The 13,086-nt window shown below is 45.0% G+C and overlaps 1 long non-coding RNA gene and 1 pseudogene across 1 annotated transcript; both read left to right on the top strand.

Moving 5' to 3' along the window:
* Positions 1-1,734: 1,734 nt before the first annotated feature.
* LOC121835765 lies at positions 1,735-7,615 on the top strand (annotated as a pseudogene).
* Positions 7,616-9,181: 1,566 nt separating this feature from the next.
* On the top strand, positions 9,182-11,447 carry LOC120838992. Its single transcript, XR_005715215.3, has 2 exons — positions 9,182-9,294; positions 10,572-11,447. It is a non-coding gene; the product is annotated as an uncharacterized LOC120838992 (long non-coding RNA).
* The last annotated feature ends 1,639 nt before the right edge of the window (positions 11,448-13,086 follow it).

Here is a 13,086-nt window from a genome sequence, read left to right as displayed (position 1 = left end):
GTGAACATGCTAACATTTATTTTTTTTTTTCTCTGTCCGGTATAAAAGTAGCGTCAAATTTTGGGGAGCCAAGACAAAAAGAAAAGTCGGTCATACCGCGGCACGGGCTTAAGTTTTGGTCTGAAGCATCCCTTAGGTAGTGGTTCTGTCAACGCTAGCATGAAAAATTAGAGTTTGGTTTGATGGAATAAGCGGTGAACAAAGAATACACACCAGCTGAGGCATGGTTCAGACTGAGCTTTTGGAGAGATGAGCTACCAGCTGCATTCAGGCTACTCTGCCTGACCGTTGTAGTGGGTCCTCCTATGTGACATGGATAGTGTTTTGAAATGAAGGAGCGTTGCGAACGCTGCTAGTCTGCTCAGGTGCTTGGCATAGAGGCTGCACCTTTTGTATCTGCTTGCAAACGAGCATTTGCTCAAAAAGCAGAAATCTGCACACAGTGGGGTGCCAGGGATAGGCAAAATACATGCAAATATGTATCGAAATACAAATACAAAATACTTTGTCAAAAATGTATTTAATTACAAATCTAATTACATTTCCAAAAAAGCATTTAAGTACAAGATACAAATACAACCAATTGTATTTGGTCTCCTCCAAATACTTTTCCAAATACATTCATCAAAATTTGCGTCAGCAACTTAGGGCGTCTGTACGGGTTTCTGGGTATCTAGTTTTAATTTTGCATCACACACTCGGAAGTTAGTGTGCGAGGGCTCTAGTAACGTAATAGAAATATATCGCAAAAAAAAATGTAATCAGCTTGGACGTAATAGGTGAAAAAAGTACAGAGCTTCAAGCAGCTTTTTTTGTCTATTACATTTTGGTATAGACCAAAAATGAGAGATGACCAAGACGCGCAGCACTAGCTAGATAATTTTTTATTGTTGCAACTCGCACCAGTTACGAAAATCTGGACGACCCGCGCATTTAGAATGTTCCAGGCAAAAATATGGATGGAAATCGGGCTGGAAAGCATCGCAAGTTGTCACAGGCACTTATCTAGCCAGTCTGCCTGTGAATGTCGATTTCGTCACTTATTCTTGCCCTGGACTAGCTCCGTAATCAGTCACTAAACGCTTGTGCTTGATTGACAGACAATGCATTCGGTGCAGAACATAGCCTTTCTTCCTGCTCTGGACAGTGACAATAAATTTGAGGGATGTATTTTCGCCCACAAAATTGTATTTAGTTACAATTGTATTTGAAATACCCATGTTTTAGTATTTAAATACACACATCAAATACATTACCTAATTTGTAATTATAAATACAAATGCAAAATACTTGTATTTGAAATACTGCCCATCCCTGTGGGGTGCAAAGGGGACTGCTGCTTATCCGTTTTCTAATCTCTGCTTGCATGTGCGAGATTATCGTTGCTCAAAGTAGTGTTTTCCTAGCTACTCATGGAGAAGATTGGTGCTTCAAGACGTGCAGTCACAACAGTGACTCAAAGGATCGTGCACGGAAACCGATGGCTGTGACATGACAGCTTCGCAGCCTGTCCTATGGACCCAACACTCGTATAGCATGCACTAGTAAGAGGTTCAAATTCGCCCCCAAGAGCACTTTTCTCGCGTGCAATGAGAAACATTGTAGAGTAAAGGAAGGAGTTGCTTTGCCCCTGCATTTGTGCAAGTTACTACAAGTGTGTTGGCATCCGCTGGACATTTTACTTTTCTCTTCCAGACAGCAGGAAGGCGGGCAGAGCTGGGACGATGATTGGGGGGACTGTTCATCTACAACCACAAGGGGGAGGTGCTCATCTCCAGGGTTTACCGGGATGACATAGGGTGGGTGTTACACTGTTTCTAGGGTGCTTTTTTTTAAACTTTGCTTTTGTTGTTACATTATCAATTATTAGACACAACTGTGCTGGTAGGACCTGTCTCACGTGTCCATAAGTTTTTTTTAATCTTTATATGACGCATGAATAAGCTTAATTTGATGGTGTGCCCCACCTGCAATAATTAGGTGGCCATGTTAGAAAATGTTTGTGGCGTCATGTACCAGTGCGCCCTTGCCTTGTTGCTCCCTCCACTTCTTTTCTTGCCGGAAACTGATGCACAGGAAGGCAATGCAGTAGTACTCCTTGGTCACAAAAAGGGAACCAGAGGGAGCATAGGAAGCACACCCACATGGGGTTGCCTCAGTTCTGTCATAGTCACATGGTCACTAGAAAAATTAAATTTAAGTTCTGCAATAATTACAGCTTCAAAATATAGCAAAGCTTGTTGTACATTCAAGTAACCTTTTAAAAAAAATATAAAAAGTTTATAAAAAAATGTTTGTCTTGACTCCTAAGCATCCTCGGTTGTGCTATATACCGGCAGTTTTCATTTGGGCACAAGGTTTTCGTGAATTACTGGACGATGGGCTGGTGATGAAGTTTTCATGTAGCAGTTCTCAAAATGATTTGTTAGCCCTACATGGTACCAACCCCTACCTTTTGTTGGGGGTGGTCCATACTAAAGCCACTTTTGTTTCCGCAGTGTTCATTGTCTGTGCTTTGCTGGAGTTCTGCCCCAGAAGGTCCCATAGTGGCGTCGGGCACTTCTTATTCTCCCATTATCGTTGCATTAATTAAAACTTCAGTTGCACATTAATGCTAGCTAGTCTCGTCTACTCCCTCTACTTGCCCTCCTCCTTTGTGCCATTTGTGTCATAAATGTCTGCCCATTGGTGCACTTTTATGCACCCTCGGAGCAGAGTTGTGATGGCGTCGTTTGGGGCCGTAGCTAACGGCACATTCTTCCACACAGGCGCAATGCGGTGGACGCGTTCCGGGTGAATGTGATCCACGCCCGGCAGCAGGTGCGCAGTTCCCGTGACCAACATAGCGCGGACATCCTTCTTCCACATCAAGCGGGCCAACATCTGGCTGGCGGCAGTGACCCGGCAGAATGTCAATGCCGCCGATGGTCTTTGAGTTCCTGCTCAAGATGTGTGAGGTGATGCAGTCCTACTTCGGCAAGATCAGTGAGGAGAACGTCAAGAACAACTTTGTGCTCATCTACGAGCTGCTGGACGAGATCCTGGACTTCGGTTACCCGCAGAACACGGACACAGGCATTCTCAAGACCTTTATCACCAGCAGGGGGTCAAGTCTCAAACCAAGGAAGAGCAGAGGCCAAATCACCTCACAGGTGCGTGTGCAAGGGTGGCCCGCTGTTAACTTACTTCCCCACGTTTCTGCCGCTTAGCGTGACGCAATGTTGGCATGCCCAGCGTCCGAGCGCAGGTCACATTTTTACATTTGACCAGAAACTTTTCCACCTTCTTTCATCATGCCTGCGATGGATTTAGGAAGCCAGATTTGTGCTTATTTTTTCATCTCTAGTGTGTCTAACAAGCATCTTTGTCCTTGCCGAGCAGGTGACGGGTCAGATCGGCTGGAGGCGCGAGGGCATCAAGTATCGCCGCAACGAGCTGTTTCTAGATGTCCTGGAGTATGTAAACCTTCTTATGTCTCCCCAAGGTGAGGAACTTGCTGCTCACTCTGGAGTGCCCTTTTGGAGATCACTTGCAGAGCCACTCTAAAGTTGAGGCATTTTCTGTTGACGTTCAAATCTGCCGGTGCTTCGTCCCATATGTTCGGTTAGGCGACGCTGTGCTTGTTTCTAAGAATTCCAATTGTGACAAGACTTTATTACCAGCCTCGATGCATGGTGACATTGGGATGTATTGGTTGAGGTTGATAACCTTGTTATGGGGTCTCAAGGGACCATGAAACAAATTTTTCTATTTGGCTGACTAGTGCTCGCAGTAATTTGTGCATTTGTAAAGCATGGAGCAGGGATCAGTTTCTGTTTACATCTGATGGTTCTTGCAGAAAGTACTTTAAAGGGCAACTCCGCTCAATTCCGGAAAATTTAGGCTTACATGTGATTCTATTTCACAAAGCACTACTAAACAGCTCTACGTCTTCGGATTCGCAAAATGTGCAATATTATTTGTGTAATCTTAATTTAAACATCAGCTGATACCGAAACTTCGGTTGCGTCGGGCAACATTGGTATCGTGTCGCCCAGAGTCGTGTCCACGTCACGTCGAACCACGTGGTCTTGTGACGTTCGGAAAGGGAGGGGCGGGGGGGGGGGGGGGCGAGGGACAGGACACGCGCAGGTGGCTTCGCATGGCGTGGACGGTGATGGCCCGGGGGAGAGGAGGAAGGGGAGAAGACGAAAAAGGAGAGGGGAGCGGAGAAAGAGACAGATAAGCGCGCAGGGCAGCGCAAGTGGACGCCGTTGAGCCAACACCGGGAGGAGAAACTCATGACGTCATTGTTCAATTTCGCTCTGAGAAGTAAAAACAAACAAAACGTGAGAATGACGTAGTCATGCCTCTGACGTAGTGGCTCAACGTTGGCCGCGTCCATCTCCGTCGCATTGACTGCGTTGACGATTGCGCCTCACGTCGCACGCTAGAGTTGGCAGATTTTGGCGACTTGTCTCACTTGAAGGTTTGCTGGCCAGTTTATTGAATATATAGACGGAATTAGATCGTAATATTGGGCATGGGGGTCTTGCTATATGATACTGAAGAGGGCTACATAGTTTTCTAAATATCAAAAATGGAGCGGAGTTGCCCTTTAGAGGCTTGTATTGCTTTTTCTCGTCTCGTTTTCTGCCTAATGTTGTCCCATGTATGTCATTGTGCAGAAGAGAAGGTTGTCATTCCAGGCTTCCATTCCACAGTTCCTTAACTCTGCCAATAGGGCACATGTGAGCTCATTCGAAAAGGTACAGAATGCTTACAGTGTCCTGTCATCTCCAACAGGTCAAGTGCTGAGCGCACATGTGGCCGGGAAGGTAGTAATGAAGTCTTACCTCTCGGGCATGCCCGAATGTAAATTTGGCATCAACGACAAGATCACCATGGAAAGCAAGGGCAAGAGTAGCACCATGGACGACCCCACCCGAAGGCAAGTCCCGTGCCACCTCTTGTTACCCTATCCATACAGAGTGCATCGCAGCCAGTGCCAGCTAGAGCCACTGGAGCACTGCACTCCACTCCTTGGTTGTCTTGTGGGTGCCGCCATTCTGATGTCTAGTGCAGGCAGGCACAGTTGGCCACTGTGACAATTTGAAAATGAGACTTCCTCAGCTTTAGACGCGGTGTCGGGAAACTCGGGTTATATAGTCTTGCTCCGGTGCAAACTGTTTTAACGTTTTTGGGAGGACAGGATAAGTTTCCTTTATTTCAGATGGAGCTTCAGATAGCTGTAAATGATTTTTAAGCAGAAAGGTCGCTGAAACAGTGTTGCTTTGAAGCCTAGCTCATCTAGTGCAAACGAGCTGTTGCCAATTTTGTGCTGTTCTTCAACCACTGGAAGGCTGTAACCGTATCTACTGCTTTAGAGGAGTGAGCTTCTGTGGAGTGCTAACCTAGGCACTAAAACCATGGTTTGACACCGTCGACGCTCGAGCAAAAGCACCAACGTCGTGTTGGTGCTAACTGTCGCAATGCGTCGTATCTGTGGGGTGGAGCTTTGTTTTGGTCAGCCTTCAAATTCAGTCCCGGCTAGAGCAGTTTGGTTTTTAGTCTCTCGGTGTTCCAAGCACTGGTTATAGCTTTGGTAACTATACCTGTCTTAGTCTCGAGAACTGAAGTAAAGAGAGTCCGGCTCCTTGTAGAGAATTGCTAATTTCCCCCTTTATGCGGATAATTGAATTATATGTAGGCGAAATTTGGATCAGGTACGTTGTCTTATCAAGACGTGCACGTTCCAAATGCCAAAAGTATCGCTTTTTTTCCAACAACCAAATCTCGTAAGCATATGAGCAATGTGCAAAACTTGCTTTTCTTGAGGTTAAAAGGAGTATAATTCCCAAGTTGCAATCGAGCCTCAATAACTAACTTGGTTAGGAATAACCTGCGACTTGGTCCAGTGCCAGTTGCTTCACAAAATTGTATTGACAAGCACACTTTTATGTAGACTTGTTCTCAGCACTGGCACCAACACATTGTCACTGCGTCAAACTGCCATGAGTGGAGTGTTGAATTGAAGTGGGGGAATTTGTGTCAACATTTGTTTTACGCCACTGGATGCCACACCCTTGGTCAGCAATCTCCGCATGCCTCAGTACTGTTGGGGTATTTCAATAGCATGGGTGGAACCTAATTTTGTTACTTTTTGGGATTAACATGAACTGTTTGTTGATTAATTTGCTAAGTGCAACCATACCGAACTTCAATGTAACTAACCTGACTACTGTTCAAGATTAACTTACACAGGCTTGACTAGCTATTTTTTTTTGTGAACTAAACATAGGTATTTGTGCCAACAATATTATCTGGCTTATCTTTCAGCACGGGCAAGACATCGATAGCGATTGACGACTGCCAGTTCCACCAGTGTGTCAAGCTGAGCAAGTTTGAAAGCGAGCATAGCATTAGCTTCATTCCACCGACGGAGAATTCGAACTCATGAGGTATGTGGCGGCAATACTGGTAGTCTTTGTGCTGTTGACGAAACTAGATTGCCGGGCGGGGCTTACACACTGCCTGTGTGGGTAGACCTACCAAAAGTCGGTCTGGAGGTTTGACCTAGACCCACTCCGAGACGGAGTAGCTTGAAGGTGAGCTCTTTTGTGGAGTTTGACTGAGGTGCTGAAATGAGGTGTGCTGTGACAGAGCCCCTCATTGTTTGCCAGGACATGCTGTAAAATACTGAGCTAGCACCCATGGCACTGCAACTTCCAGTGGCATAGCCAAAGAAGTTTAGACTATCCTCAAAAAAAAAAACAAAAAAAAAAAAACAATTCCTGGTTATGCTACTGGCGAGTGCCTATTGTTTTTCATAAGCATCAGAATTGGCTGGGGTTTGTGAAGCTTTTACAAGTTTAGCTTGCGAGTGTACCCATCCCCAAATATTTCTGTAATCATTTCTCGTCTGGATGGGTGCCCATTCAATATTTTGTAGCATGGCCGGTAGTTTTTCCACTTTGATGCTATTTAAAACTGCCAAAGCGTGAAAGTTTCAGTATTTTGCACGAGCGTAGCATGTTGCAATTCAAGGTGAGGGCAGGTGAACAAGGGACAGCCGTAGCAGTGAGTTGTGGTGCCGCCCAGGTACCGCATCACCAAGGACATCAGCTTCCCCTTCCGGATCATTCCCCTTGGTTCGGGAGGTTGGGCGCACCAAAATGGAGGTGAAGGTGGTCCTCAAGTCCAACTTCAAGCCTTCCCTCATCGGACAAAAGATAGAGGTAGCGTCTGCCCTCCTTGGCGCCAAGTTGGGTCTCTAACTACGGTACAGCGGGAAGGGGCGTGTGCATGACTGACAGGATAGAACACGGAAGAGTTACGGCCAACACCAGAGCCGGTGTACAGTGATATTTGTGCATGGCTTTGGGAACTTGCAACCCTGGTAGTTGTACCTGTGTGACTGAAGTTGTTCTTCACTGGGCTTTTTTCTGGTCCTAGGGTGCGCATTCCGACGCCCCTGAACACGAGCGGGGTGCAGCTCATCTTGCATGAAGGCAAGGCCAAGTACAAGGCCAGCGAAAACGCCATTGTCTGGGAAGTGAGGTGGCCGATAACTATGCATATTGCTTCTTTTTGCTACGCTCTTGAACCAAGTCGTGGGAATTGCTATACAGTCTAAGGTCCGTTATAAGAGACCTTGATTTAGATTTCGGTCTGTTGTAGAAGGAGTATGTTGTATGCAGATATAAAGTTGAGTCAATGGTGCATAGAGGAAAACCAACCGAACCTCACAAATCGGCATGTTATATCCAAATATCTGTTGTAGCCAGGTCTGTTATAATGAGCTTAGACTGTATCAGGGTTCTGTTATACTAATCTCTAAAAAAAGTAGTCAAGATGTACATGGGGGGAGAAGGAGGAATGCAGGCCAAGCTGGTGTGATCCTTCTATCATTTACTGGGGCTAGGGTAATCCTGGGGGTACATTACAAAAGATGTACACAATGTGCCAGACCTGGCAGCATGCTGCAGATGCTGCATACAAGATGCTTTCCTGACTTGGAAGGTTGAGAGCATGAAGTACATACACCTGAAGGCCATGTTTTTTTTTTTTTTAAGGGGGGACATGGGCCTAAATTTTCAATTTATTTGAAAAATTAATTTTTCTACTTAGTTTTTTCGGTTTTAAAAACTAAATATCATTACACTAAATTTTATAATCATATGCCAAAGTTATGTTTATTTAAAATATTTTTAACACATTGTGAGGTGGGAACAAAGTAAGAGTTCAATGTTTGAATAAATTTTTCCTCAGTTCCACTTTTTGCTGCAAATTTCAAATAAATCTTTCGTTCGAAGGTAAGTGTTCTGATACCACAATCGAGATGTTCTGAACTGAAATCTACATGGGGAATCGGGGCTATCTACTTTATTTTGTGGTAAGTTGAAGTCCTCATTGAGAAAAACTGTTTTCAAAAATTGACATAGGACAGATGCATCCCCTATATTGAGGTAATGACCCTTCCTAAAATATTTACATTTGAGTTCTAACAACTAGATAGCCCAAAGTTTTACATCCCCCACTATACATTCAAGTAGTCAGAATGGTGCTTAATAGGTTCATTTGCATATCATAGATTTACAAAGAATGACAGATCTTCTGATGCAGGTATGTAAAAATGTCCTAGAGCATAGGCGTAGGCTTCGGGGGGGGGGGGCATCGGGGCTCGTGGCCCCCCCCCCCCCCCCCCCCCCCCCCCCCCTGGTGAAATCCAAAAAGAGGGCCGTCATCCTTAACGACATGCTGTTTACGTGCCATGTAACGAGCATCTAGTAGTGGCATGTGAAGAAAATAACGCCCACGGTGCCTTTATTGACAAAATACATGGGAAATGGAATCCCAGCGTGCCTTCGTTAGCTTCAATTTATAGTTCAAGCGAAAAAGTATTGCGCAGCCCCCCCCCCCCCCCCCCCAGAACTTCTCAGCTCCCCCCCCCCGGGAAAATGGAAAGTCTACGCCGCTGTCCTAAGAGAGCTCAAAGGTTGCAAAATACACCTACATCTTATGTTAAACCTCCCCTGCAAATTTCATTTGATCACTTGAGTAGTTCAGGAGTTAAATCTCTAGCTAGTGTCCCCTTCTCAACTAACTTTGCCTGGACGTGTCTTGACCTATGGGTGCACGAGCACTGGCTTGTCCGTAAGCCAGTGGGCTGCACCCTCAAAAGATGTTCTGTTTGGTACAGGATCAAGCGTATGGCAGGCATGAAGGAGACTCAGCTGAGCGCCGAAATCGAGCTGCTCCAGACGGATGCCAAGAAGAAAATGGAACAGACCCCCAATTTCCATGAACTTTGAGGTGGGTCATCGTATCCGGACTGCGACCACATTCGATTGACGAATTGGTCGCCAGTGCTGCCAGGATGGGACAAAGTCTTGTTTTGATTTTGGCCCTGAGAATTCTTAATGTGGAGCCTTTGAATGTTCAGTCCTCCATTAAATAGAGCTCGACAGACCTGACACTGGCATGCAAACCCTTCTGTAGGAGATGGAATGTCTCTGAAATTGGGGAAACCGATTTTACTGTCGTAAAAAGCCCCTTAAAATTTAGAGTGAAATATACAGGGTGTTTGGTTTTATTTCTAACAGATTCATTAAAAACAACTGTGAAAGGTGCACTAATGCAGTCTGTGCAGGTGAGTACACATAATGTGGGTGACTTGTTAATGAACTTAAATTAGTTAAAATAGACAATTCTAGTCAAAGAACTTCCCAAGTAGCATCTAAAACCACTAAATCGGTTAGTTTTAGCAGGACTTGAAGCACGTGGGGGTGCACTAAAGTTGCCACATGTGGAACAGGCGGTGGGAATACGCAGTAATATTAGTTTCATTACGTTTTTGCACCACTTGCTTTGCTGTTAGTGCACGAGTGGTTAATTTAGTGCCCTTCCTTGTTTCACACATGCTTCAAATCTTTGAAAAAAATTTACAGATTTAGTGGTTTTTGATGATGCTCAGCAAGTTCCTCATGCAAACCACATGTTTTCACTAATTAAGATATAAATAATTATATTTGTTCATTATGCAACTTACTGTGAGGATTTACCTCCCTAATGTTACATCCTTTAAGGCCTTATAGTTCATTTATACAGTGTGTTAGTGTACCTTTTATGGCTTTCCTTTAATTGATGAATCTGTTCAAATAAAGAAATCAAATGCCCTGTGTATTTTGTAAAAGTTGTCATAGTTTTAGTAAATTTTGCAGCTATCCTTAACATTTTTTCCTTCAGGCTCCTTTCTCGTTTTGACTCGGATGCACTCAAACTCGGCGAGCACGCAATATTGTTTTTAAACGCACTTGTGCCTTTTTTTTTTTCTTGAAGCCGCATTTTGCGTCAATAATGGCTGCAGTGTTTCTGGTGTTGGAAGGACTTCATTATGTAGTCGGTGGCAGGTTCAGAGCCCAGGAGATGGTCTGCCTCAGATGGCACTTGTAACACGTGCAGCCAAAGCCCGCCGGAAGGCAATGAGTGCGTGCTGGAGGCAGACCATCTACTGGATTGTTGGCCCATTGTCAAGTATGGGCATGCACCGGCTTCCTCCGCTTGACCCAGCATCCGCGACGTTGTTGCAGGTTCCCTTTGCTCCTTCTGGGCTCAAGGTGCGCTACCTCAAGGTGTTTGAGTCCAAGCTAAACTACAGCGACCACGACGTCATCAAATGGGTGCGCTACATCGGCCGGAGTGGCCTCTACGAGACTCGCTGCTAGCCTCCCCACCGTCGGAGCTCCCCTTCCTTCTCCTCCTCCTCCCCCCACTGTCCACTAGCTAACTCTGTCGAGCATTCCCCAGAGGCCAATCCGGTGCACCCACCGAGAGTTTGACTGTCGGTGAGGTCTTGCCAGGGTGGCGTCTGTGCACCAACCGCTTCCCTGTGGGCTCGTTAATTTATTCGCCCCGTCCGGACCCTTCCTTCGCCCCTTTCGACTTGCAGACTGGTGGGCTTATTTGGGCGTTTGCTCGTGTCTTTCCACTCTAACCTACATCGGCTGCCAGTCTATTTCTTTCCTCGTTTTTCGGTTGTTTTTCTTCGAGCTGCTCCTGTGATTTCTTGGCCTGTTCTTCTTTTATTCGAGGCCTTATTTCTTTTATTTTTTGTGTGGCTTTCCCTTTTTTTTCTATATATTTGTTTAAATCTCCTGTTGAAGACTCGAAAGACCACACCCGTTGGGACATGCGCCATATTCTCCGGGGAGGCTCTTGCTGTTCATTATTCGTCTGCTAGTGGTGTACCCTCCAGTATCGAGACGAAATAAAAAAAGGGGTAGTCTGCACTTAGACCGGGCGGGGCTGCGACATCGAACCGTTGGTGTGCAGCGTCCCCCGGCAGTGCGACTGCCACTGCAGCCACGTTGTGACGAATGCTTTGGTGTTGTCCCACAAGCATGAGAAGTTTCACAGGCATTATGGCACGTCGAGTGCGCGAAATAAAAATGTATGTTAACATTGTTTGTGGCGTGCCATGTCCTGCTTCCCACACATTTAGTGAAATTGTGTGGTAAAACAGGTTCAATGAAAGTGTGATGCAAGGTACTACTACATGCCTGTGTTGGGAAGTGTTTAAGTCGGCATCAACTGGCCACGCTGCTAGCACCAATACAAACAGTTAGCAATACTGATACACAACCAATACAAAATGAAAGTGGCAATATGGCAAATAGTTTGTCAGAATGGTTGACTCTAAAGAAAGTTTGCTCTAGCTATACTTTGTTTGAGCTTAATCCCAGACTTGGCTGATGCTACGAGGTAATAGGACCGATCAAGCAGCGTCAAAGGTGCGAATCCCAATGTCTTTATGATTGGTTCAGCGATGATGGAACACTTTGAGAAAGATGAACTCCATGATGGTGCTCTTCTGACTCTGATTGGTCCCATTAGCTCATAATGTTGGATGTGTCTGGACTTAAGGTGAAACTAAGTATAGAGTGGATCGGCAAACGAGTCCTTGAATGTTTGGACACCAATTTCAGATGCATCTGGATGACAGCATGTGTAGCGGCGCCAGTCTGTTGAACAATGTTTCGTTGACTCAATGTTTCGTATACGGCTTCTTTTTTTGCAACATTTTGTCGTGCTCGGGTTAAAACAAAAGGGTTAACCTTTGCAAGAATGCGAGTGTGGCAAATATTACCCTCGCTTCTGGTATACTTCCAGCAAGCGAAGGGAAGACTAATCGATTCTGTCCTAGAGAGATTTTGCGGACCAATCATTGCAAAAAAGGGGTTCACAAAATGTAATGTTGACGAAGCATGTGTCTATAAGATCAAGTTAACAAAATGTAATGGATTTGCAATGAAAAAAGTTGCTACATTCGAAGTCTTCGTATTGTTGCTCTGAAGAACAACATTGCGCACTCTGCGACGGAAATCCGCTCAAAAAGCAAACCCAATTTACTCTTAAGAGGGATGTCTATGTTGGGAAAGCCAGCTCCAAGAGCCAGACCACTTCCCTTGTTGCGAGCCACTTACCTGAGAAACCATGACCCTAATTGAAACTTCCCGCAAAGCAAGAAACATCCCATGTCTCCAAAACCATTCACAACCTTCAGAGTCAAAACAGTTGTAAGCCTAGGCAAGTGACAGACAGCAGGTTACATTTTGTCTGCACTTTCAACACTAAGTAAAAGCTAAAGAAATTGCGAAGGAAAAACAAGGCCGAGTTGCTCATTGCCAATAAAAGGGTGCCCTTTTGCGACCTTCTATACAAGAGCCCTTTCACAGAGATAAGAGGCAAGTTTCGACGTGTAGATAGCCCACAGTACCAGCACTGCACTTGCATTTTTCCTTCAGTACCTTTGGGGCCAATAGACACACAACCGCTGATAAAAACAAAAATATGCTCGGGGTCATTTGAACCCGAACCATGCTGCTTAAGCTTGCTTTGGGATGATGCCCATTCCTGAAATAATTTCGGCAACAAATATCTTCAAAGCCCTATACATTAATCACAAGCAAAAGATGAAAAAAAAAAAAATTATTTGGTCCATTATTATTAAGGATGACGCGAACCACCCTTGGTTCGAGTTCGAAAGGTTTCAATATTTTCGAAGCGAACTAAGGTTTGAATTAGAAAAATTTCGATATTTTCGTA

The sequence above is a fragment of the Ixodes scapularis genome, unplaced genomic scaffold (genome assembly GCF_016920785.2).
Source record: "Ixodes scapularis isolate PalLabHiFi unplaced genomic scaffold, ASM1692078v2 PGA_scaffold1__304_contigs__length_218370807, whole genome shotgun sequence".
Classification (NCBI taxonomy): Eukaryota; Metazoa; Arthropoda; class Arachnida; order Ixodida; family Ixodidae; genus Ixodes; species Ixodes scapularis.
Note: the sequence above shows the minus strand (reverse complement) of the source record. Positions and strands in the feature narration are given on the sequence as shown.